The sequence below is a fragment of the Macaca thibetana genome, chromosome 16 (assembly GCF_024542745.1).
Source record: "Macaca thibetana thibetana isolate TM-01 chromosome 16, ASM2454274v1, whole genome shotgun sequence".
Classification (NCBI taxonomy): domain Eukaryota; kingdom Metazoa; phylum Chordata; class Mammalia; order Primates; family Cercopithecidae; genus Macaca; species Macaca thibetana.
The window spans coordinates 60,364,126-60,391,141 of NC_065593.1; the positions used below are offsets into that span (position 1 = coordinate 60,364,126).

General features: G+C 55.5%; 1 protein-coding gene across 16 annotated transcripts in view; it reads left to right on the forward strand.

The window, feature by feature from the left end:
* Positions 1–27,016, forward strand: part of RBFOX3 (RNA binding fox-1 homolog 3) — a 524,709-nt gene that overhangs the window by 223,223 nt on the left and 274,470 nt on the right. The window lies entirely within an intron of this gene.

Consider the following 27,016-nt stretch of genomic DNA (forward strand, 5'->3'; position numbering starts at 1 on the left):
GTGTGGTCAGAGAGCTGCCAACACACACACATGCACACACACATTTGTATGCACAACCACACATGCAAATATACATGTGCACATGTACCCATGCACATGCACACATAGGCGCACACACTGTACAATGCACACATGTACATGTGCACAAGTTCACATCTACATGCATGCACACACGTGTACACATGTACACATTCACACGTACATGCACACAGTTACACGTTCGCACATGCATGTACATGCACACACGTACACATGCACACGCATGCATGCACATGCATGCACACTCGTACACACAATCACACACTCTTGCACATGTGCACACATACTGTACCGTGCACACATACCCATGCACACGTTAGTCTGGTCCTGCTCTTGGGATATGAGTTGGGAAGGAGTGGGCTCTTCCCTTGAACTCCAAGTGCCCAGGCCCCCTGCGGTGTAGTTATGGGGTTTTCAGGAGGCAAGAAGAATCTTCCTCCTGCTCCCAGCGAAAGAAGTGGCCCCACTGCACCCAGCCTGGGGGCCCCCAGTCCAACAGCATGGCACGCAGGCAGTGGTCAGAATCACAGCAAGGCAGAGCTCATGGCCCCTCATTTGTATCTGGCTTGGGGGAGAAACCTGTCCTCTCAAGCCTCAGCTTTCTCATCCAGCCCATGCCAGTGGCGCCAGCTGTCTTCCAGTGAAGTCGGTGGGACCCTGCAGGCCCAGGCAGTATTTATCCCTAGACCAGGCCCGCCGGAAAGCTGAAGTTGCTTTTAAAAGACCTGGGATTGTTTTCAGGGTGTCTAATGAGTGTTCCCCAGAGTGTGTTTGCCTTCATGTTTTGACTCATGCCTGTGAGTTGTTAGAATAATAGGGCCGATTTTTCTTAACCTTTAAGGATGCTGGGTTTTTTTTGTGATGACAAGCACAGTCAGATACACAAAACACTTTACTAGGCTGTATCAAATCAGTTTTTACTGTAGAAACAAATTACTGAAGTCACCCAGTGAAAATGCTGTGTGTAAGCATGAGTGTGGCCAGATCCCATGCTTGGACAGTAGGACTCAGTAAAGACTCTTCTAGAACTCAAGAGGGACCCCAGGGAGCCCTGGGACCTCTCAAACCCCGGGTCCTGCTTACCTGTCTCTTTTCAGTACTAGAGGTACTGGCCTGTGAATGGGGTGGGGAAAATCATATAAATAATAGTGAAAAAGAATTTTGCAAAAGCAGAGTTTCTGCCTTCCAGGTATCTACCTTCCAATTCTGAGTTCCATTTTCCTCCCTCATAAGTAGACCTGTCTTCCCAAGCAGACAGCAATGTCAAAATATGGGGTCCTGCCACGTCGCACATAGACATGGCTGCTGGAGATGGCCCTCTGCCACTAGGGGGGGTGGGTAGAGACATGAGAACTTAGCCTTCTCAGCAGGCTAGTCAGAAATGCAGTCCTGCTCGGAGTGGGGGTGGGGCCGGGCAGCCTGGAGGGGCTGGACCCCAAGGGATGCAGAGAACAGCGGGGCCAGGATGTTGGGAGGGGAAGGAACTGTGTGGGGAAAGGTGCCCGTGGTTATTGGCCAGGAGCTCACACTGACCCTGGGGAAGCTATCTGGCTCTGTAGGACCTGGTGGGGAATAGAACACCTGGGGGCTCCTTCCTCTGTTACTCATTGACATCATGGTGACAGCATGAGGGCTCTGGCCTTGGACCACAGCTTGGATTCCAGCCCTGCCACTCACTAACTGTTGACTTGGAACTGGTAACTTTTTGGCTTTTATTGAATTTCCCCATGTGTAAAGTGGTGATAGAGCCCCACCTGTTACAGGAGGTGATGGAGTCCTCATCTGTAATGGGAAATCATGGAGCCTTCATCTGTGATGGGAGGTGATAGAGCCCCTGTCTGTTATGGGAAGTGATGGAGCCGGCATCTGGTGTGGGAGGTGATGGAGCTTCTGTCTGCAATAGAGGGTGATGGAGCCTCTTTCTGTAATGGGGATGTTGGAACCCAGATCTGTTATAGGAAGTAGTGGAGCTCCTTCTGTAAGGGAGAGTGATGGAGCCCCCATCTGTAACAGGAGGTGATAGAGCCTCCTTCTGTAATGGGAGGTGAAGGAACCCCATTCTGTCACAGGAGGTACTGGAGACCCTGTCTGTTATGGGAAGTGATGGAGCCCGCATCTGGTGTGGGAGGTGATGGAGCTTCTGTCTGCAATGGAGGGTGATGGAGCCTCTTTCTGTAATGGGGGGTATTGGAACCCCCATCTGTTATAGGAGGTAATGGAGCTCCTTCTGTAACGGAGAGTGATGGAGCCCCCATCTGTAACAGGAGGTGATAGAACCTCCATCTGTAATGGGACGTGATGGAACCCCAGTCTGTCACAGGAGGTAGTGGAGCCCCGTCTGTTATGGGAAGTGATGGAGCCCCCATCTGGTGTGGGAGGTGATGGAGTTCCTCATCTGTAATGGGAAATCATGGAGCCTTCATCTATGATGGGAGGTGATAGAGCCCCTGTCTGTTATGGGAAGTGATGGAACCGGCATCTGGTGTGGGAGGTGATGGAGCTCCTGTCTGCAATGGAGGGTGGTGGAGCCTCTTTCTGTAATGGGGGGTATTGGAACCCACATCTGTTATAGGAAGTAATGGAGCTCCTTCTGTAAGGGAGAGTGATGGAGCCCCCATCTCTAACAGGAGGTGATAGAGCCTCCTTCTGTAATGGGAGGTGATGGAACCCCAGTCTGTCACAGGAGGTGCTGGAGACCCGTCTGTAACAGGGGGTGATAGAACCCACTCAGAGGCTCACAGAATGAGGGAGCAGCACATGTAGTATTTGAGAGTGAACCTCTGTCTGTGTGACCCACTGAGAGTTCTCAGATGGGCACGGGGGACCAGGCTCAGCCAGCAGCTCTGATGACTGTGGCCAGGAGCAGGCATGGCCCCTCCTGCCTGGCAGGACAGGGCACCTGTGTTTGTAGGGGCTCACTGGTTGTCCTGCATCCTGCACCCTCGATGGATGATGGTTTCAGGCTCCTCTATGAGCTTCTTGGCAAAGTTGAAGCTCTTCCTTCGGTGACCTTTGTGTGTCTTGCCTGACTGCCCATGGCTAGTAGTCGACACAGGGCCTAGTGTGCCCCTCGCAGCCTCCCTACCCTGCTGGGTGCTCTGGTTTGAGTTACCAAGGGCTTCTTTCTGCCTTGTTGTGGGAACCTAGAGAGCTCCCTTCCCAGGCTGCGTTCTCCCCGTCCTGTCTCTGCCCTTCCCAGTTATTTTCCCATGCACGTTAAGTGTTTTGGGACAAGCTGCTGATGTTTGTGGCAGGTGGGTCCAAGAGCCAGGGCATTCCTAGGACTCAAGGGGTTTGCAAGGGCCTGGCAGGGGCTGGGAGATGGTCCTACAACAAAGCCCTGCTTCTGAACCAGGCCCTGGAAGGGGATTCTGATGAGGCTCCAGGGACCTGCTGGGCCTCTCCCCAGATAATGCTGAGGGAATCTGGGTGGGCAGCACCGGTGCGTAGCTGCCGATGTGTGGAGGGGCTCCCTCCCCACTGAAACATCCCCCAGAAGACACGTTTTGCCGCTGGACTCTTGGCCAACAACTGCTAGCCAGTATTTAGGTGTGCTGTGTTCAGGCACTGGTGTGGGTGGGAGCCAGCCTGCCTGCAGCTCCTCCTCCATGGCAGGTGACTGGCCTGCCAGCTGGGTCAGCGCTGGTGCATGAGGCTGTGGCCTGCTTGGGCCTCACCCCTGGCTGTCTGTGGCCTTCCCGTGGCATCACTGCATGACTGGCTTGGTCCCAGATGGGTAGACCTGGGTGGACCTGAGTGGGAGCTGGCAGGGCTCCGGCCCCTTGATTCTCGCTGCATCTCTCTTGCATGGGTTTGGAAGCTGGCTTTGCAGATACCACAGACAGGGGCATTTTGAGGGCAGAGAGTTCCCCAGAGTCCAGCCTGCTTACACCCCCTGTGCAGCCACCCTGCAAGAACACTCTTGAGCCAGGAAACGTACTCCCAGAGAGGTGGACCAGCCCCTCACAAGCAAGTAAAGCTCTTAGGCATAGACAGGGAGGGTGAGGCCAGATGCCCTGTCAGTGGACTTCTCCGCCACAGTCTCTAAGAGCTCCCTCTGAACAGACCCACAGAGAGCGCCTGGCAGTGCAACCTCCTGGGAGAATCATTACCTTCCTTGCTCCCCTTGCCGGGGTCCCCAGAGTGAGTCCTGGAGGCTCAGAAACCCTCGTTGTTTTCTGACATCCCAGAAAGTGAAGCTCCCCTGCCTGGACCTGCCTGGGCTGGCCACAGCCCTTGCCCTGAGCCCGCTGCAGGTGTCCTCTCCTTGCTGTGGGCATGTGGCAGCTGCGAGAACTTCCACAGGTCCCACTTTGCCTCCAGAGTCCAGTCTGACCTTTGAAAGCCCGGCTTCTAGCCCCGTGTCTGGCTTTGGGTCCAAACCCTGAATATTGCCTTCCCCCACACACCTTGATTGCCCCCCCTGACATTCCTTGCCACATATGGGGTCCTGGGGGCCACTACACCTCTGAAAGAAGACGCAGGGAATGCCAGGACCCAGTGTTGGCCAGGGAGGCCTCTTCTCTTCCAGCAGCGTCTCCTGGCTGGTGTGTGCCAGGATGGAGGGGCAGGGGATACTGGGCCCCCTGGGCCCTACAGTCATCCAGGGGGTGCCTCTGAGCCTCACCCACCAAGCTCTGGGCCTTGACCTGATTCTCACCACATGTTCTAGTACTTTCCTGATGTTGCACCCACAGAAAGTCCCTAGGAACCCCCAGGCCGTCCCATGCTCTGACTCTACAACGAGCACTTTCCACACGTTGGGGCAGGAGCCAGCCAGCTGCGGGGGACTCCTCCAGGGATGTGAGTCCCTTCAGCAATGAAATTTAATCAGCAGCAACTAATTCTCTGTCAAGAAAGTCTAAGATTTTGTGCCGGAAGGGGAGAAAAGGTGACTAAATCTTTGATCAAACAAGTCTGTGTGCTGAAGGGTAGATAGAGTTAACTACTTTTACTGGTGCACCGCCGCGGTCCCAGGGTGGTGGAGGAGGTGCCTTTGCGCCTTCTCGGGCCTCTTGGGGAGGCAGTGGCCACGTGGCCAGCCACGTTAGGCCTTCTAGACAACAGCCTGTCCTGGGGAGAGGCCGGACAACCTGGGTGAAGGAGGAGAGGGGTGGCTGGAACCCTCCAGGGAGGCTGAGTGATGTGGTATTGTCCCTAATCTGTGGATACACCCCTTTTCCCATCCTCTTCTGTGCTGTGGTCTCAAGAGGACAGTAATCAGATACTGGACCCCAGGGCTCTGGTGAATCCTGCAGTATTGATTCTACACAGTGTGTGTGTGTGTGTGTGTGTGTGTGTGTTTGAGAGGCAGAGATTGATTGATTTGGAAATGTGCCCACACAGCCCCAGAATATGTGGTCCTAACAGCTAAAGCCCATCATTAAGAAAATTTAAACCAGCCATTCAAGTGAGTCGCCCTGGCCTCCCCATCCTAAACCTCATTAGGAGGTCAGCAAGGTTCTGGAAATGCCCCACCCAGGCTCCCCTGACGACGTCCACCAGCAAGCGCCCAAAGCGTGGACACCAGGGTGGCAGGAGCCCTGTTCCCTTTGCATCAGGCTGCAAGGAGCCTGGAAGGAGATAGGCAAGGGGGCGCCGCCCAGGACCACGGTGGGTGAATGGCATTCAGAAGCCATGTGCGAGGATGCCGGCACTGAAGCCTTGGAAATGCACCTGAGTGTGCTTTTGGCCAATCTGGGCAGGTCTTTGGTTCAGAGAAAGGGTTGCCCGTGACCGCACGGGTTGACATGTGGAACCAGTTCACAGGGGCCCTGCCTGCCCGTGTCAGCCTTTGTGGCGCCTGCCCTAGAGGACATGGGAAGCAGGTTTGCCCAAGAACCACCTGAATAGTAACGATGTGCTGCCCAACGTGGGCTGCTCTTGGGAAAGTTCACTTTTTTTGCCACTGTCATGACAAGATGCAGGTTGTTTGGTAACACAGTTGGTGGGACACAAACAAGCAAGTCTTAGCCCCCAACCTGGAGTGGTCTAGAGCCTCCCCATCCCCCCAGGGATGCAGCAGAAGCCTGGGCAGTGGATGCTGCTGTCCTGACAACTGGTTTCCATTGACAGCAGATGCCCAAGTGCCTGGTGCCCAAAGCTTGCTTCCGTGAATGTGACCATCATCTCCCGTTGGTTGGTGGCACAAGAGCCCCAGAGAAACTGAGTCTGGGTGGCTGCATATGGCTAGGCCAGCCCAGGGTGAGATCTGAAGCCCAGCACAGTCTCCTGTTCTGTGGGTCCTGCAGTGTGTGAGTTTAGTCTTTCTGGACCTTTTCTGCAATGCCTTGGGGAGGCTCTGTTGGCTGGGAAAGTATCGGAGTGCATGGAGAACTGAGCTGTCCTTGGAGACATTTTGTCAAATATGTTTCGTGATGACGGTGACACCGGGTTTGGGTTTGATTTCCTCAGCGCGCCCCTGGCCCCGCTGAGAGGCCAGTTCCCTTCCATCTGCATTTCCAAATATCCTCCTTCCTGGGGCTGTCGAGTCCGGGGAGGGAGCCGCAACATTTGGAGGTGGGAAAGGAAGGCGCTGAGGCCTGCCTGGAAGACTTCTGGCTGCTGAGGGGCCCTCAGAGTTCAGAAAATGGGAAAAGAGGGGACGATTCCCCTAGCAGGAGAGTCCTGCCCCCAACTCCACCCCTACCTCAGTAACAGATCAAAGTCCTACAGGGTGGTCGGTTTATTCACACACCAAGTGCCTGTTCCACACAACTGGATGCCAAGCCCAGTGTGTGGCTTGAGGGGAATGCGGACACCAGAAGATTCCCTGCCTGACCGGCCCTCACACGTCTGTGGCCCAGGATGCGCTGACTGACACGGCAGCCCCGAGCCCCAGGGAGCTCCCGAGCACTCACGGCGCAGCCAGAGGTGCCGTGATGGGGACACACTCACTGGGCTTCAAAGACTCTGTACAAAGAAAAACGTGGACACCATCTCATGCATGGTTTTTACATTGATCACATGTCGACATGACAATGTTTAAAATATATCGGGTTAAGTGGAAAAAATTAACATGAGTCTCACCTGTTTCTTTTTACTTTTTTTTTTTTTTTTTTTTTTTTGAGACAGAGTCTTGCTCTGTCACCCAGGCTGGAGTTGCAGTGGCGCAATCTCGGCTCATTGCAAGCTCCACCTCCCAGGTTCAAACGATTCTCCTGCCTCAGCCTCCTGAGTAGCTGGGACCACAGGCGCCCACCACCATGCCTGGCTAATTTTTGTATTTTCAGTAGAAATGGGGTTTCACCGTATTAGTCAGGATGGTCTTGATCTCCTGACCTCATGATCTGCCCACCTCGGCCTCCCAAAGTGCTGGGATTACAGGTGTGAGCCACTGCACCGGCCTCTTTTTACCTTTTTAATGTGACTCCTGGGAAATAGAAAATTATATGTGTGGCTCCCTTGCATTTCCGCCAGGCAGAGCTGCCTTGGGGCAGCAGTGTCTGCCGACACGGGTGCCTTGTGGAGAAACGCCCAAATACGGAATTGCTCATGGAGGGGTTTAGAAAGTGTGCTGGAGGCTGACAGCAGGGCATTGGAGCACACAGGCAGAACCCAGGCTCCTGGTTCTGTTGAGAGCCACTGTGGATCCATTGCTCACCAAATGCATCCGAAATGCCCAGCTCGGTACCCAGTGCAAAGCTGGTGCCCCACGATGTCCAGCCCCTTCCCCTGGGTGCCTGCCCCTTACCCATTTTTCTCCCGTTTCCAAAGGACGAATGCCACAGTCGACCATCCCTGCTCTCTGGCTCAGCATCCAGGAAAGGCCTGCAGGAGGCCAAGGAGGCTCTGGGCAGCCCCCCGGGGGTATGCAGCCCTCTCTCAGGCCAGGGCCGTGGTCAGCAGGTCCAGGCCAGGGCCCTTCATTGTGAATGCACAGCCTGTCGGCCGCCATCGCAAGAGCCTCGGATAAAGTGTTCCCGTGAAGAAGATAATTGAAAATCAAAAAAGACTTTGTTAATTTGATTAGGCAGAGCCGTAGTTGAATTGTTCTTCATCAAAAGAGATTTAATTTTGACATGCAATTAAATCCTTCTGCTGTAAGATCTGCCCCGTGTGCTGGAGATGGGCTTGGCAGCCTGGGGGAGGGGTGGCAAGGGGGGAATTGTGGAGATTTGTTAGGTGGGGGAGTCAGGCGGGGAGGGTTAGAGATGCTGAGGGTTGGGGGAAAGATGGAGATGATGGCCATGCAGTCATGGACTAGGAGAGGAAGGGGCTGCAGTGGGGCAGAGGGAGGTAACTAACAGAGGGACGCAAACAGGGATCGAGGGGAAGAATCGGAAGAGAAGCAGAATGGCAGAGCTGGGGATGTGGGGACAGGGAGGGAGGAGCTGTACCAAGTGGGGTGCGGGGGAGACCGAGGCTGGAGGAGCTACAGGATGTACGTGCAGACTCGTGCAGGCCTGAGAGCTGCTGTGTGCTTCTTAGGTGGGTAACTAGAGGGAGGGGACTGTAGGTCACATGTGAGGACTGGGATGGCATCTTGGGGGCCTGAAATTGTGAAACACCCTGGAGTCCGATCTGGACCGGGAACTGGGTGTGAGGGAAGCCATCTTATGGGGAGTAGATGAGTCCATCCGGGATTTGAGGAGGCTGAGCTATGTGGCCCTCACCACCAACGCAGTGCAGACCTGAAGCCAGCGTCCTGCCCGGAACGCCGGCCCCTGAGAGGTAGAGTCTCCGAGGCCCCTGCTCGCCCGTGTTCATTCATCCAAGGCCGGGGTGTAATTCTCTCCGCTTAAAATGATAGTGCTGTTTGGCCAAAACGGCCATCTGTGCTTAATGTAGAAAATCCAGGACACTGAGAAAGGCGTGAAGATGGGGACACGTGCATCTCCTTTAGGAGAACAAGGGAGTACCTTAAAACAAAACAAAAACGGGGTAGAATTAGAACATGCCCCTTCTTTGACTCTTCCATTCATAGGAAGATTTTCTCAGCCCTTGGAAGTAGGAGGTCATTCCCGAGACCTGAGTCCCCAGGGCAGGCGAGGAGACGGGAATTCTGGCTATGACCCCGCAATGTGCAGGCCCATTCTGAGCGGTGGGAGTGAAACAGGCAAACCCTTATTTGTTGGAGCTGAGCAGCCACAAATAAGCAGGCACATGGCTGGCCCAGTCTGACGCATGCTGTGGGACGGTTGCCCTCCTGTGCTGGGGTGGGGCTGGGAGTGGCAGAGGTGGTGGAACGTGTCCATCAGGCTTGGGATGGACATCACCCCTATGACAGCTTCTCCAGGTGAGAGCCCCCCTCCCCAGGAGGCATGGCCAGAGTCAGACTCAGGGCTGGGACATGGAACCCAGGCTCCTAACTGCTTTCCAAAGCTTGCACAGCCTGGACAGGGCCTCTGGGCCCTGGGGCTGGAGCAGAGGCAAATAGCATGTGCGGGTGACCAGACTCCCCACCCACCCCTGTACCCGTTGTGGAGAGCAGGATCCACGTTCCCTGCCAGGCTTTCAGTGGGGAAAGGGTTACAGGGGTGAGACTGAGATCAACGTGCTGTGATTAGCAAATGTTATCCATTAGCCCCTCCTGGAGAAACTTGGGATAATTGTGTGAAGTAGCTGCATTAACATGGGACACAGCCTGGCTCCCAGGTGGGGCAAGGGGGACAGGAGGGTGCAGAGCAGGAGAGCGAGAGGAGGTTTCCTTTTCCGGGGCCCCCACACAGCCCCAGCCCCTGAGAGGTTCTGTCCCGGGCTCAGCCCACCCATCCGAATCCTGTCCTTGGCTTCCTGGGGGCTGTGAACACAATCCCAAAAGGGCGACCACGGGTTATGTCCTAGCGAGTCTGACACCTGGGCAGGTGCGATATTTTTTAATGCTCTCAATCGTATTATTTAAATATATCCTCCACCTGTTCTCGGGACAGAAATTATGGTCTGGGGCATGCCTGTGTCTAACTCATGTGTTACTAAGGTGGAATCCCCCGCATGGGCCTAGTCCAAGCCCCAGAAAGGGAGTCAGCCGCTCTGTCCCTTTCTCTGAGCCCCTCTTGGACCCGCTGTCATCTTCTAGGACTGGTGGGAAGGACTCAGGTCTTTGTGTCTTGAGTGGTGATGAGGGCTGGGCACCTGCGGAGAGGTGTGGTGCTATCCAGGGCTCTGGGCTCGGTGGAGACCTGCTGGGGCCCCTGATGCGTCCCCCACGAGATGGATGTGCTCTCAGGGGCCGTGTTGGGAGTCATGGGGTCTGGGCACTTGTGCCTTTCCAATCCCCTTCCTGCATAAGGAAATATTAAGTTATAGTTTGTGACTGTGTTGGTATGAAAATGAATGTATTCATATCCTATATTAAGACATTTTCCCAAACCTAAAAGTTTATTTATTCTGTTTTTAAAAGAAATGAAAGTGTTTGTGTGGGCCCTGGGCCTGACGGAGATGTGCCCTGATCCCTCTCCAGGGTGTTGGGAATTCTCAGGTAACCCAGCCCAGCAGGCAGCCAATGTGCCCACACATTTCCAGCTGCCCTCCACCAGGACGGTGACTTCGGGTCACCAGGGACATGCACACCTAGAAAGCCATGGGCTTCTATGGTCTCCAGAGGGATGCAGGGCAGTGGGGCAAATAAAGGACCCCAAGCGGGGACCCAAGCCCCTGATTACGATGCTGGCGCTCAGAAGCTCGATGCCCCTCCCCCGCTGACACAGTGGCATTCTGGCTTCCTGCGCCGGCTGGCGCTGTGGAACCACCCAAGTGTGGCTCTGCCTCCTACCAAAGGGGAGTTCCTCGACCGTCCCACCTGCACCTGCAGCGTGGATACTATGGAGGGGTCATGAGGATGTCACCAGCTCGGAGGTGATGTCGCTGAGCATGGTGTGTGTGCGCGCGTGCCACGTGCATGTGTTTCTGTTTACAGGTGGGTGTGCGTGTGTGTGTGTGTGTGTGAGTGCGTGTGTCTCCGTGTGCACGTGTCCATGCAGGGCTCTGTATGCGTCTCCGTGTAATTGTGTCTGTATGTATCTGTGGTCCACGTCTCCGCATCTCTGTGTGTCTGTGTAGTGTGTGTGTATCTTTGTGTACACGTGTGCTCTGTGTATCTAGACAAATATGCAAGACCAGCTGGGCGGTGGAGAGCCAGCGCCATGCCCCAGAAGTAGCCTAATTAGGAAAAGGAGTCTCTAGAAGGTGGGATATTTTGTATTTTGACCTGGGGTGTTTTGCCCACTGCGGTTTCTTTAAGAACAACACAGAACGCCCCCAAACTCAACCTGCAAACAGGCTGGAGGGAGCAGCAACCCTCGCTCCTTAGGAGGTGCTGGTGGGAGGGCAGGTGCTGGGCTCCAGGCTGGGGTGGCACTGGTCAAGGGAGAAGAGGATGGGGGTTCCCAAACCTCCCCTACCTCGGGGTTCCAGGGAGGGGAAAACGGACCCCTGAGAAACCAGACTGTCCTCGTGCTCACGATGTCTTCACGGTGGAGGGACAGAAAAGAAGCAGAACAGGTGAAAAAAAGTCCCCCCACCCCCGTGAGCCTCCCCACCTGCTGCAAACAAGGTCCTCAACTCGCGGTCACTGGACCTGGAACCTGCACCCTCCTCTTCCTCCAGCCCCCTCCGGCCCTCGCTGCAAGACAGCAGCTCCCACTCCTGAGAGCTGAGCAAGCACGCAGTGGGCTGGGCTGGGGAGGCCCCGGTAATTTAATTGAGTCAATTTGCTCACACTGGAATATGACTTCTCTTACAATATTTTGAAAAGGAATTCAGCTGAACACTCGGCTGTGTGTGTGTTGGGGTGGGGGTTCCCACCTGAGGCCCAGCTTTCTTCATTTCGGCAGCTCCAGTCTCCGCAGTATACGCAGAGAGAGGGTCCTGCGGGTGCCTGGCCGGCCCCTGCCACCTCCGCCTTCCCTCTCCACCCACATCTCCTCTTCGCTTGTGATCCATGACTGGAAAGGCAGCTTCAGGAACAGAGACCGGACTTTCTCCCTCCTCTCCAAGTGGGGCCAAAAATGGGAGGAAATCATTTAATTCTAACCAGTTGATTCCAGGCTGGGAGTCCCTGGGACCCAGTGGACAGAGACAAACCTGGAGAAGGCTGTCTCCTCGCCCAGGGGCTGCTGGAGAAAGGAAGGAGGGGGTGTTGACTTGGGGGGCACAGGGCCACCATGCTGCCTGGGAGGGGCTCGGCTGGGCTCTGGGGCACTCAGACTCCACATCTGGGCATGATCAGGATGAGAATTTTCTCTACATTTATTGTGCCCTCACTGTGTGCTGGAAATGGATTTTAGTATTCTACAAACAGAATCTCACGAAATCCCCGCACCATACCATGAGGGAAGCACCACTGTAGTCCCTGTTTTACAGCCAAGGAAACTGAAGCACAGAGAGGCTAAATAACTTGCCCAAGGCCACACAGCTGGTATGAAGCAGGACCAGGATTGGAACCCAGGCACCTGGCAGCAGGCAGGCTTGCCTTGTTATGGACTTGATGGTGAGGGGCCGTGTCCTGCAGCCTCTGGGCTCAGCGGCCCTTTTCAAAGGAGGGGTTTCTTCCTGGCAGCAAGGTTGAATTGGGCATCAGACTTGTGCCCCTTATGGCCTCCAAGGGAGAACCTCGATCCCCTCTCACCCCACCCCATCACTGCAGCCACCTGCTCGAGTCTGCTCAGCCCCAGAAGCTTTTTGCACCCATATGTGTCCCACCCTGAGTTGAGATGACAACGAGGCAGCAGAGAGCTCTCCCAGAACGCTGGCCCCTCCCCAGAGCTTAGCACCTCACCCTGCTTCTGAGGCTTCCCCCGGGGGGCCCAGAGTATGTTGTCTGTGATTACCCTCAACACTCCCTAAACACATACCCTCAACATCCCCAACACAGAAGAGCTTCGTGTGTTACGTGTGTGTGTGTGTGTGTGTGTGTTTTGTCTCCCTAACTGAACCAGCAGCTTCTTAGAGGCAGGCCCCTGTGCCCTCTTTACCCACCCAGCCTTCCACAAGTCTCTGCAGAGGGGGTTGATCAATAATCAATGCTTGTTGACCAACTGCCTGGGAAATGATTTTCCTTCATTGACTCTTCTCTGGACTCTCCTGGAGGAAACTTGTCTTGATCAAATGAGGGGATTCAGGAGGGCTGTGTCCCTGTCCCCAGGGATGTCACATTGCTGCAGGAACACAAGGTGTCTCCCAATGGCAGGGAGCTGCTGTGCGGGCTCTTGGCGAGCCCAGGGGACCCAGATCTGGCCAGGCGAGGAGAGTGGCGCCCTTAGGCTGGTGGAGCTGCAGGGGAGGGGAGCTGGGTAGGGCTTGGGCAGGAGGGAGAGAGGGAAGCGGCTGCAACTTAGGGCTCTGGAAAGAAGGAAGCCACTGGGCTGAGAGGAGCAAGGGCTGTAGATGTTGCATGGAAATAGAGTTTCTTTCAATCAAATCATATTTTAAATGCACTGGGGGAGGCTCAGTCTGTAAAGAAATCTTGCCAGAAATCTTTCCCAGAAAAGAACCCTTTTGCTAAGGGCAAACATCTTTCTTTAACTTATCTGTTTTGATTTGGAGTGTTCTTAAAAGCCAGGCACACCTACACATGTGAAAACAAGGAGAGAGCCCGCAAAATAGGCGAACGGAGCCTCAAGCGTGTACGCTTGTGCTGTGCGCGTGCCAGCCTCGCCGTGTGTACCTGGGCGCAGCCAGCTCTCGCATTTTCTCGTCGCTCTGGTTCAATTTAAATTAAAGCAAATGTTGAAAGCCCTCCCTTCTAGTTTTTATTTGCTACCCTAAGTCTTCCGCAGCAACTCATTAGCTTAATGGGTTTTCTTAATTCTCGTCTATTAGCAGGCCCTGTTTCTACATGGAAAGCCGGTCCCTTCCAAAGAAGAAGGGCTCAGCCTTGTCCTACCTGGACACAGAGCAGCCTGCCCCCACACCAGCACCCACACACCAACCCCCTCACCTGGAAACCCTCTGGGAGACGGTCGTCCCTTGCCCTGGGAGGCTGGGGCTTCGCCTCTTTACTTCTCTCATGCCCACTCTCCTCGTCAGCCCCTTCTCTCCCTGCAGTCTGCTCTATGTAGAGGAAGCAGCTGTACCAGGTGCTTAGAAACCTCATGACAAAACCAGACAAGGTGGCTCACGCCTGGAATCCCAGCACTTTGGGAGGCCGAGGCGGGTGGATCACCTGAGGTCAGGAGTTCGAGACCAGCCTGGTCAACATGGTGAAACCTCGTCTCTACTAAAAGTCCAAAAATTAGCCAGGCGTGGTGGTGGGCACCTGTAATCCCAGCTACTCAGGAGGCTGAGCCGGCAGAATCGCTTAAACCCTGGAGACGGAGGCCGCAGTAAGCCAAGATGGCGCCACTCCAGCCTGGGGGACGAGAGAGAGAGAAAAGAAAACTCATCACAAAACCGCAGGGGGATGGGAGGAAACTGGTCCCCGCACTCAGGCTCCCCTGGAGGAAGGAGGTTGTGTCTTTCCAGAGTGGCCCGTGTCTTGCTGGGCAGGTGGTGGGCCCAGCTCCCGCTCAGGGGCCGAGGGGGGACTCTGTCCAGGAGAAAGCAGCCGTGTGAAACTCACACATAAAAGTGATGCCGGCGCCGCCGGGGCCTCCCGTCTGGGCTGTAAAACCACCGAGACAGATTCAGGCCAGCAGGCGTCAGGTTCTCAGACGGAGTGTTCGCAAATGCTTGAACGCGTGTTCAGATAAGCGCCTGTCTGGCTCCTCTGACCCATATCACGGAGCACTTTGGAGCAAGGATTTCAAGTGTGTTCTGAATGGAGCCAGGATGGGTTCGGGCTGGCACTGCCGTTCGTGATCAGAGGCTCCGAGCATGTGACATGCTCCCACGGCCAGCCCGAGTGCCCGAGAGTGCCAGATAGGGTTGGACTGGGTCCTTGGCAGGCCCCCTTCCCTCTCTGAACTTCGTTTTCTCCAAATGGAAATGTGGGGAGGGGTGTCGACTAGGCCCTTAAGGAGCTGGAGTTGAGTGTGTTGTGAGGGGGCTGTGGGGGTGGGGAGGACAGAGGGAAGAACTTAGAGGGGTTCACGGACCTGAGGCCTGGGCCACAGCTGGGAGCACAGCTGGAGAGGCCGATGTATTCATAACACGTGGAAATGGGGTTGGAATCAACCTGCTGCCCTGCCGTCACCCCTGTCTCTGCAAGCTTTGGAGGCCGGGCCTCTGCCCCACCTGTTGAGAGGCCACGTGAGCTTCCCCTTCCAAGGAGTGAGATAAAAGTCTGGTGGGCCGGCCCCATCTACCCTGGGCTGGGCTCCAACTGCTGGCCCTTGTGCCTCATCAGCCCCTGACTCCTGCCAGCTCCCCCGCCAGCCTGCTACCCTGCCTTGCTCTGCATTATAGACTCACTTCACACAATTTGACCAGAAAAAAAATCAGGAACAGACTCATGTTGTCTGTCAGCTTCCCCCAGCACACCTGCGGCCAGCTGGACACGCGGCTCTACCTCTATGCTGGTTCCTCCTGATGCCCACCCAAGGGTGGGCAAACGCCCCTGCCCAGACTCCCCTTTCTCTGGAGGATGAGAAGGGTTAATCGGGTGTGTCTCGCACCTTAGTCCCTGCCCTGCCCTGTGGGTGGGGAGGAAGTCCCCAGGAAACATGGGGGTGCTGGCGTCCCAGAGCCTCCAGCCGGGAGACTGGGCTGGGCTAGGCTGTTCATCATGGCAGGTATCTGGGGGGATTTGGAATGGAGAAAGACCCCCAGGAGTGGGAGCCCAGGCCAGGCCTGGCCTTAGGAGCATCCATCACACAGAGGCAGAGCCATGGACTGGCCCATAGCGCCAGAGGGGAGACACAAAACTGGGGGGCCATAAGACTGAGGAGAGCCATAGGATGGGGGGGCCCATAGGACTTAGGGGGATCCACAGGATAGGGAAGTGGGGCCTGTAGGACCTGGGAGGAGACATAGGATGGGGGGCATAGGACAGGGGGTCTATAGGATAGAGGGGCTATAGGACCCCAGGGGAACCATAACATTGGGGGGGATAGTATGGGAAGGCCGTAGGGTGGGCGGGGGTAGCCAGCTAACAGAGTCCTGCGGGCAGGCAGTGCTGTCTGGAGCAGGCTGTTCCTGGGGAAGGAGCCCTCACAGCACCGGGAGGAGCATTGCTGAGGGCTGTGGCCATAGTCATCCTCGCAGTCACTGGCGTTTAGAGGGTGCATTTTCTGTGCTAGGCCCAAATGAAGCGTCTGCCGGGAGGGTCTCCCCGAACCTGCCTGTGGGCTGTGGTTGCTCTGCACGTCTCCTTGGCCTGCTTAGGAGCCTCGATCCTCTGATCCTGGTTTTGGGATGAGCTGAGCAATGCTTTCTGCAGGGACGGCCAAGCTCCCTATCTCAGTGCTGTGACACAGCAGAGACGCGCTTCTCACCATGCCAGGTCCCTCAGGGCAGGGCTGACCAGGGCAAGGCTCTGCTCCCAAGGGTGACCCCAAGCCTCAGTCCCTCCCACTTGCAGGATCTGCCATTTTTAACACGTGGTTTCCACATTTTCGAGAAGAGGAAAGAGCGTGAGGGCTGCCGGGGGCGTCCTGGAGGTGGCACGTGTCCCCACATCACATTCGGGTGGTGGGAGCTTCCTTATCGAGTGGCCCCCAACCCCAGGGGCTGCTGGACGCTCTGGGCTTCTTGATTTTCTCTTTAAACTGGGTGGTGTCAGGAGCAGCAAGGAGCCAAAGCCCCTGATAGACTGCACGGGGTCTATGGAGCCCAGCAACAAGGACAGCTCTGCGGCCAGGGAGCTTTCGCCCCCACAGGGAGCAGGAAAGGGGAGGGCGAGCATGGGCAGTCAGCTGAGGAAGATGGAAGCCCTGGACCCCTCTGGAATCTGGCCACTGGCAAAGCTTCCTCGTTTGTTCTAAAGCAACAAGATATTCATAGCCCTTCAGATGTGCCTATTTCACAGTGAAACGTAGCAGAACCTTCCAAACCCAGGTGCCCAGGCAGAGCAAAGTGGGGTTTGTCTGCCCCGTGGAGGCAACAGGGCCCCTACTGTGGCCCCTCACCATGGTCCTTCAGTGGCAGAGAAGGAGGTCCCAGGCCCCAGTGCAGAGCAGGCGGCCCAGGGACACCCAGACAGGAGGAGGGACGCCACGCTGGCCTGGGCACCCACCCCACCATGCCTGCCTCCCCGAGTCCCCTGCCATGCATGACCCCCTTCCCTCTCCACACTGTCTAGGGCGCGCGAGGGAAGGTGCCTTCCTAGTCACAAGCACCTGCTGTGAGCTCCAGGTGCGCTTGGCATGGCCCCACATGGGGGCACTGGTTTCTCTAGAGAAGGCACTTGGCCCTGGGAACTATGGACCTGGAGAAGCATGCGTGTGCATGTGCCTGTGTGCATGTGTGAGTGAGCACGCGTGTGAGTGAGTGTGACTGCATGTCAAGGTATATGCATGTGAGACACTTACATGTGTATGTGAGCGTGGGCCTGTGTGTATGCAAGTGAGCACGTATGTGTTAGTGTATGTGATTGTGCATTTCAGGGTGTATGAGAGACATGTATGTGTGTGTGCCTGTGTGAGTGAGCATGCATATGTATGTATGTTAGTGTATGTGACTGCATTTCAGGGTGTATGAGAGACATGTACGTGTGTGTGCCTGTGAGTGAGCACGTGTGTGTGTTATGTGACTGTGCACATCAGGGTGTGTGCGTGTGAGTGTGTATGTGCGTGCGCATGTGAGCGTGGTTGGGTGTGTCCACCTTGGCCACAATATTGAGGTGGCAGCGAGTACATTCTGCAAGTGTCAAGTGAGGCACTGGGCAGGGCTCCGGCCCTGCTGGAAATGGGAGGGCAGCACACATGGCAACCCGGGCAGAGTGGTGTTTCCAGCTTTGCTTCCATGGGGAATCTATCCGGAAGAATTTCTGACGTCCAAGTGCCGTCAGTGGCTTCTTTCCTCTTAGGTCTGTGAGCATTTGCTCCTGGTGAGAGAGATGCTTGGGTGACGATGGAGTTGGCACCAGGACCCAGTCACTACAGAGCAGGGAGCATCAGGAAGGGCTGGGAGCCAGCGAGGCCCCAGGTGTGAACTTGCTTGCTGGCCAAGAGCCTTCTCTTTGGTGGGATCCCAAACTCCATCTAATGAAGGGCATCTGGTGGGGCTTAGAGGAGAAACATGCACCTGCAGCCCAGTGCTCACCAAGCCCACTCTCCACCGATGTAGCTGGAATTCTCTCCCCATGGGAGCTTCTTTGAGAGGGAAAGCGGGGACAGGAGGGACAAGGCCAGGGGATAGACACTCAGATGTTCAACCAAATCTCCATCCATCAGGGCAGATGCTCTTTCCCAAGGCTGCAGAGGGAGTCTGAGCTAGGGCAGCACCAGGAGCCGCAGGACCTGAAAGGCCCTCTAGGGAGGGGAGAGGCAGCCGCAGTGAGGAATCGCCTGGAGGCACACCTGGGCTCCCAAGGCCATTGCGGGCAGAACTGACCAAGATGTTGGTGGCAGGGGAGTGGCTTTAAAGGCTAACCATTGCAACACCAACCATGCCCCAGAACACACACCCAAAGTTTGGGGTGGCAGGAAGGGAAGGCCAGGAGGAGGTGCCATGTGTATACCTGGTGTTCAAGGGGCTCCCCAGGCAAGCCCTGTCACGCTGAGGCCATTTGAGTTCCAGGTGTGAAAACAGCAAACCCTCCAAAACACATGTCCTTCACCCTCAGCCGTCACGGCAAGGGTCATGGCCAGGGTCAAGGGCACCCCTTCTGGTGAGCCCCTATCAGGCCCTCCCTGGGGAGTGGGGTCAGCCCGTGGCAGAAGCACTGGTGCCTTTGGGTATAGATGTGGAGGTGGCTCCATGCCTGGGGAGGTGGGAAGATGGTGTTGGCACCCGGTGCCACAGGTCAACCCCGGCTGATGGGCAGCCCCTCCCCATGCAGAGCCGCCCGTTGCTCCTGTGTTTGGAGAGTATACACAGCACCACCGGATGCCTGCCAGCTGCGCTGGGCACAGTGAGACAGCTCAGAGCAGCTGCCCCCAGGCTGTCCAGAGGTGGCAGAGCTGGTGTGGTTAGAGCCCCTCCTCGTTTGACCTGCTTGTGTGGTGGGCTGTGGGCTGGAGAGAAGGCGGCAGTGAGCAGGTGACTGGGATCTGCTTTTCCTGGCTTTGCTAAACCCATGGCTGCATCCTGACTGTCATGGGCCCTGTGTGGGCCATCTCCCGCCGTCAAAAAATAGTGAAAAGTAGATTTTGCTATAGTGTGGACACAAAGACAAAAGCATCATTGGCCTTTAAAGTTCATGTTTTCTTCTCATTTTGAAAGAAATCATGACATTTTCATGGCCCTAATGGGGTCAGCCCTGGCTGAGGGTCAGCCTCCCAGACGCCCGTGTGTCTGTCTGGAGGGAGGCTGAGTGTGGGGCCGCGGAGCAGCATCGGGCTGGTGTGCGAGGACCTCTTGGTTCATTGCTGCTTGGAACCTGGTCAGCTCTTCCAGCACCTTCTTGGATGGTAACAATGTCAAGGTGTATGCATGTGAGACACTTACATGTGTATGTGAGCGTGGGCCTGTGTGTATGCAAGTGAGCACGTATGTGTTAGTGTATGTGATTGTGCATTTCAGGGTGTATGAGAGACATGTATGTGTGTGTGCCTGTGTGAGTGAGCATGCATATGTATGTATGTTAGTGTATGTGACTGCATTTCAGGGTGTATGAGAGACATGTACGTGTGTGTGCCTGTGAGTGAGCACGTGTGTGTGTTATGTGACTGTGCACGTCAGGGTGTGTGCGTGTGAATGTCATTCATGGTGTCATTCATGGTGTCATGAGGTCACTCACCCACAGGCTTCTCAATTGTCCTGTAGAGCAGCAGCCGAGACCAAGGCAGCAGGTGCGGGGAACCAGTGGAACCCACAACTGACTCTCAAGTGTGGCATTTTTGTCCATCTTCAAACGCAGGTGTCCTAGATCTGGAAATTAACACAGTTCAAATAGCATTGTGATGCCACATTGGGAAACCCAGATGCAGGGCAACACCCAGGATCATGGCTTTCTGGTCCCCAGCCTGGATGGTGTGGCATGGCTACAGCCCCGGGCTGGTGTCGGGGGGACCCTCTTTCCTCAGCTGGTGCCCCTACTGGACCCCTCATCTTTGCAGCTCCCTTTGCTTTTGATAAGGCTCAGCCCTTCTGCAGAATGAAGTGGGCACGGCTGTGGAGAGGGGTAAAGTTGTTCTGTTAAAGAACCCATCCCATGCTGAGCCCCCCATCTTTGGGGCTCCCTTTGCTTTTGATAAGGCTCAGCTTTCCTGCAGAATGAAGTGGGCACAGCTGTGGAGAGGGGAAAGTTGTTCTGTAAGAGAACCCATCCCGTGGGCTCCACTGGAAGGAAAGACAGGGCCAGTGCATAATAAAGGATGGTGTGGACAGGAACTTCTGTCCCCACACCTCTTAATCTCATTAGCAGGACATGAAAGCAAATCCCATGGGGACTAACCTTGCCGTGTGCTGAGAACCTCCTGTAAGAATTTCAGGTGTTCCTGCTCTTCGGTCGTTGTTTGTCTTTGGCTGAAGTTAATTCCCCATCCCTGAATGCACACAGAGTCATGCCGGGGTGTCCCAGACATTTGGAGGCAGGAGAAACCCATTCATAGTGAACAGTCATTGGTGGATTGTCCACAGTGCCTGCCTGCAGGTGAGCAGCCTTCCTGGGGGGCCAGGTGGGCTCTGATTCCTCCTCTGTCACATGCCTTGGCTGCCAGAGACCCCCCAAAAGAGCTGCCTGTCTTGCCCACCATGGCACCCACTGGCCATGGCTCCCTTTGCTTGCCCTCCCTGGAGGGGTGGATGGTGGTACCATTTTCTCCCCGCTGCATCCCATGGTAGGTGGCTGGGGAAATGTTTTCAAGTTATTGGCTAGGAGTAAATCTGACGTATGCAATCTAAACCTTAAAACCAGGGAAAGCGGACTCTTCTTCCTATGTGTCTTCTCTTGTCTCAGTCTCTCCTGATACCTGTAGCCCAGGGCTCATGAATGCTCATTGCTAACTGCTGCGTGACACATGCATGAATCTGGCCAATGTGATTTGCGTTTCGAAGAAGGATCAAGCAGTGGGAGAAGGTCAGGGGACTTGAGGAGGAGGAGGAGGACTGGAGGGGAGGATGAGAAGGAGGAGGAGGAGGAGGAGGGGGAAGAAGAGGAAATGAAGAAGAGGAGGGGAAGGGGAGGAGGAGAGAGAGAAGGAGGGGGGAAGAGGTTGAGGTGAAGGAAGAAAAGGAGGAGGGGAGGAGGGAGGAGGGAAGGAGGGAGGAGGGAAGGAGGGAGGAGGGGAGGAGGGAGAGGAGGAGGACTTCGAGGAGGAGGAAGAGAAGAAGGAGAGGAGGGTGTCTGAGGCTGGGGTCTTCCGGAAGCGGACTCTGCGAAGGTGATGTGCAGGCCTGGGGTTAGCACTCATGTGGGAGCCAGGGCAGCAGAATTGGGCAAGAGAGGCGTGATACTGTGAGGCAGTCGCAACGTGGCCCAGCAGACCTCTGCGGAGCTCTGGAGCTGCCCCGCCTTGAGGCGAAAGGGCATGGCCTTTGTACCCCTCTGCCCACCTGTCATGGATGTGGACCCTCCCCAGGGACCTTGGGCAAGGTGGCTCTCTCTGAGGACAGTGCTCTGGGAGGGAGTCAGCTGAGAGCCGTCAGTTGCCCAGAGAGGGAGTCAGCTGAGAGCCGTCAGTTGCCCAGAGTCCCCACAACCGGGGTGGGAGCAGCTCCCTGGAAGGGAATCTGGGTGGGCCAGTACAGCATCTGCTAGGAAGGGCAAGGGTCGTCCTGCTGGGCTGTGTCCCAGTCCTGCCGGTGTCCACAGGCAGAAGCCTTCCAGCTCCTCAGACGTTGCCTCTGCTGGGCTGGGGCCCTGCGTTCATCCTCCTCTAATTGAGCAGATGCTGGGCCGGTGGCGAGGTGGCCGGGATCGACTGTGCGCGATGGAAGGGTCAATAAGGCACTGCTCATTGGGCCGGCTCTCTCGCTGGCAGACGGCTGGAGCTGGGAAGTGGTGCTCTATTCATGATGTTTTGATTTCTCAGGCTCTGGGGACACTGACTTTGATAGATTGAGACGTGGCGCCGGCACAATATACCATAAAATCACAGCTCGCTTTTAGAGCAGGCGTTAGCTGCCGGAGCACACCCATTCCTTTAGAATTAAATAAATACTTTAAAGAAAAAGAAACAGTTTAGGACAGAGAGAGCCGCGGTCTGCAGGCACGAACAGGTCAGGGAGTCAGGGGCTGGGCTCTGCTGTTCTTTGTACAGGAATCAGCCGCTTTACCAGTGGTGGTGCCGGAGATGCCTGATCGTCTACCAGAGAGACTAGTGTGGCGCCCGGGCATGGCTTGGACCACAGGCTGGTTGTGGGGTTGCTTCTCGTCAGCTCTGCAGTTAGCTTTCCTAGTGACTGGGTTGGTTGATGCCTCTGTCTTGCTGGTGTTGAAACCTGCTCTACTTGTTTTCCCTAAGGCGGCTTTCAGCAGAGGGGTTCCAGGATGTGGCGTGGTGCGTCCTCCGTGGGCGGGAGCATCCCTGTGTGCTGTCCTCCCTCCTGGTTTCAGACCAGAAATGTGCAGTGGCAGGACTTCTGGGGCGTGGTCATGATGCTGATGGCATCCTTGGTGCGAGAGTGTGGTACCCAGGAAGGGCTGCTGTCTCCATGGTTACCGGGCACCCAGAGGTGTGGCCACTGTGCTCGTGGCAAGCCCCCTTCCCTCTCAGGCGGCAGACACTACAACCCCTTGACCCTGCCAGGTGCCTGCCCCTGCCCTCTTTACCTTGTGAATTCTGTGAGCTCTAAATCAGATAGCAGCGTCCGCATAGAATACGGGGTAAAACCATTTAATCTACATTGTCAGTGTGGGGAAGATATATTCCTTCAGGTTTATTTCTGTGGAAGGTGTTATCAAATATGCTGGTGATTCATGTATGGGAAATATATTCTGTTAAAGCATTTTTCACCCACCGCCGCGCCGGCTTCAGTGGGCACTCATTGTCTCCTGGCTTGCCGTAATCCATTTATCTGGTGTTCGTGTGGGGGCGCCAGGGCTGCTGCTAGAGCACATTGGAATTAAGTATGAATTTAATGTACTATTAAAATAAAGTGTTATCACAGGCATTTAATGAGTTTTATTCTTTAACAGTTTCATTTTGCAATTTTTGATGCCCAGGCAGCTTCTATTTCATTTTCTCTGAGTGGATTTTCATTTAGGAGTTTGTTGTATTACTTAACATCAAAGGAGATGCTATTTTTCCCCACAGTCACAGTCATCCCTCCCACTTCTACTGGAGTGGATATTCTGTTCATAGGAGAATGAAACTGGAACAAGCCAAAGTGATTTTTTTAAAGGAGTTAAAAAGAGCAAGGATTTAAGATTTTCCCCAGAAATACCATGTGCATGTGCATGAGAGTGTGTGAGAGAGTGTGTGTGTGTGCGTGCGCACACGTGCACAAACACATCCAGAGCAGAAACTAAAGTGGTGAGGATAGAGGGGCTTTACTGGGGGCCCAATAAATACCAAGAGACAAGCCTCCCCCACCAACTCTACTTAATGTGTCCAAGACTGGCCCAGGGAGCATCCTGCCCTTTGCCTTGGATGCTGCCTTTCTGAGCTTTGGGCTGACCACTGCCCAAGCACTGCAGCTGGATGGCTCCTGCCCAGCCCGTCCCTGGGCACCAGGAGTCAGCCTCACATTGACTGAGTGGCCCTGGCCACATGGGGTAGCCTCTCCAGCTGAGGGAGCAACCTGGGCTGTGGGTAATGCCACATGGGTGGGCTGGGTAGACATCCTGGGGCTTTGCAGGGTCCTCTCCCCGGAGGCTGTGCTGGATGGGCTATAATGTGTTCCTCTAGGTCCCCAGCCCCATATGGGGTCCCCCATCAGTGGAGAGCGAGCTTTTCCACCAGAAAGCAAACAGCGGGCTATCCAACTTGCTCACGCCTGCTCCCTGTCACCCCCCAGCACACCCTCATCCTTCAACCCCTGGCCCCTCTGTCTTACCCATCTTTTCATCCCCAGAGTTGCACGCAGTGTCTGTGTAGTCAACATGCTTGTTAACTACCCACTGAGCCCATCAGACACCTGGGAGACGTGCTTGGCCTGGGAGAGCAGCACTGTTCCTAGCTGCAGAGAGCATCTCTCCCCTGGCAGAGTTCAGAGTCCGCCTGCATCTGAACAGGAGCTTTATCTCCATCAGCCTGATCATTCAAGGAACACCCAAGCATGTGTCTTCTATAGACTGCAAGCCCAGTTGAGGACTGTCCTAAAACAGCATGTCAGGAACAACATGAAATGGAGATTTGGGATTTAGTGATCCTGTCAACCGATGGCTACTGTCTGCTCACTTTGTGCCAGGCCCACTCTGGGCAGGCAGGTGGAGTAGAGAGGAAGGCTGAACCCCGCTTCCCATGGAGCCTGCCTTCTGGGCATGGGGCTGTTTAAATGAATGAGTGAATGATCCCAGAGTGGTGCGTGCTGTCCCAAAAATCCATGGGGTGGGTGGCTGGTGGCTGCTTCCTGAAGGGCTGGGTTCTCTGAGGACCTGGCATCTGAGCTGAGGCCTGAGAAGGCACAGCCCCATAAAGCCTGGTAGAAAAGGAGGGCACAGCAGGGCACATGATGTGTGGAGGAGCCGGAGGCCAGGGTGGCTGGAGTGGAGTGGGCGAGGGGGACGAGGTGGAGAGAGTTAGGGGCTGTAGGAGCCCGTCATCTGCTTTATTCCTGTGCAGTGGACAGCCCCAGAGAGTTCTGAGTGGGGTAGGGGTGGGAGCTGATTGACCTTCCTCAGTCAGACCCAGGCTGCTGGGGGGCGGACAGGCTGTCGGGGGTGAGTGTGGAGGCCGGTGGCCTTGAGGTGTTGGGGACTCTGGAGGTATGTCGGAGGTCCCTGAAACCTACTGGTGGTCTGGATGCTGGCATCAAGGAAACCAGGGAATCGAAGGTCCTAGATCTTTGGTTGGGCTCCTGGGTGAGATGTATGTTGCTCATGGAGACCCCCCAGGGAAGCTGGGCAGGAACAGGAAGGGGAATTGAGCCTTGTGTCGGGCACCCTGGATTTGAGATACTTGTGAGGCTTCTGAAAAAAGCCGAGGAGGCAGCCAGACAGAAGAGGCCGGAAGTCTGGGGTGGAGGTGACCAGGGCTGGGAACACCTCAGCCTGCCTTTTGCAGAGGGAGCAGCCCACAGACTCCATGGGCATCCCAGGAATCCCGTTCCTCTCCCTGACATTGCCAAGAGAGTCTCCACTCACAGCACATTTGCCCTTTAACGAGTCCCCTGGTTCTTCTGCACATTGACCCTAACTGTCACCCATGAGCCACATCCCCTCTTTGTGCGTCAGCCTCGCTGGCCCTACAGAACCCCTGGCCACACTCAGGAGTGCAGGAGCCGCCTCAGAGGCAGGAGTCACATGCCTGCCCCTCCATCTCCCCTGCGGCTCACTATGGCCCGGAAACCTCGCATGTGCAAGCTTCACGCCTCTGAACTTTTACTTTCCCGTAATTCCCCATTTTCTGCACTTGGAGAAGGTACTCTGGCTTGTGAGATATTCTGGGGCTTACCCCGCTCCAACCCTAGAGGGGTCCTGGACTCAGGATAGGACATCACCAGCATTTGGGGACACAGATTGGGAAGTGGGGCCCCTCACACCTGTGTGGCCTCAAAGTGTCCGAGAATGAGGTCTGCACTCAGAGCCGGGCATTCAGGATTGTCTGATGTTCCTGCTTTACCCCTCTCCCATAGCTGTGGCAACAAATTCCAGCTCTGGTGGCCTTGAGCAAGTCCCAGAGCTCCTCAGAGGCCCCTTCCCGTGGTCTCTAATGGGCCTGTGCAGCTCAGAGCTGGTGGAGATGAGGTGCCAGGAACCGGCTCCGTCACAGGAAGCAACTGCCCGGCAGGCCGGCTCTCATTTTCCTGGAGTGCCAGGTATTCAAGTCTTGTAAAGAGGCTTCTGGGCCCCTCACATGCAGGACATAAAGGCTCCCATCTCCATCCCAAGCCACAGCTAGGCTCCAGCTGACATTGCTCCCCCTGCTCCTTGCAGCCTAGTGCCATCCAGACCCAGCGCAGGTGGGCTTCCACGCCCACCGCCACCCCCACCCTCTTGTCCCCTGGGTGATCCTCTCCCCGTGCCTCAGAGCTGGGACCCTGTTTGGCTCTGAAAGACGCTGCACGCAGCCTGTCCCACCATCCTACGCAGACGCTGGCCGGGGATCTCAGCCAAGCCCTGGAGGGCCAGGATTCTGGCTTCAGAGAAACACAGGGAGACAGGTGCATTTTCCCAGAGACGGGCAAACATCTGAGAACCTGGAAAGCTCTCTGGGGTGCCCACCTCGGGCTGAAAGACCCCGGTGTGAGGCAGGAGGCAAACTCTGTTGGCTCAGCGCTTGGCCGTGGCCCGCGGAGGGCTGTGTGCGAGCTGGCGGTGGAGTGGATTCTCTCGAAGGGAGTGATCTGTTACCCGCCGCATTTGCACTTTGATGACTGAGTAAATACGCAGCAGGCAGGTAACATTCGTCCAAGGCAGCTGTATTATTTACAGAGAGACTCGAAGAATCTCAGAGAAGAGCCGACACCGCATGCATATTAAAATGGAAATGGCAATTAACTACCAAAATAAGACATTTTTATAACATTTTTATTGAAGTTTTAATGAACAAATAAAGAAACAGAGAAATCTGCCTATGTCTTGCGAGCCATATAAAAATGACTAAATCAAGATGAAATGGCAAGAACTGGCAACACCTCCACTTCCTCTGCTTCTCTAAATAAGTACATAAGTGCAGGTAGTTACACTGGGTACCCCTGCACAGCGCACACACGTGTGCACACCCACGCAACCTTGGCCCAAAGACCAAGAAATGAATGATGGAGTGAAATGCTGTTTGAGGGCAGAGTGAAAGAGAGGGGATGCTGGGAGGAGGAGGAGAGATGGGCATGGGCCGGCAGTCCCTTAGGGAAACCCTGGATGGTGCCTGGCAGAGCTACTGACCAGCTGGGCCCTCTCCACCTGGGGCACAGAGAGCCACGTGGGCACAGGGGCAGGAGGTGGTGGCCA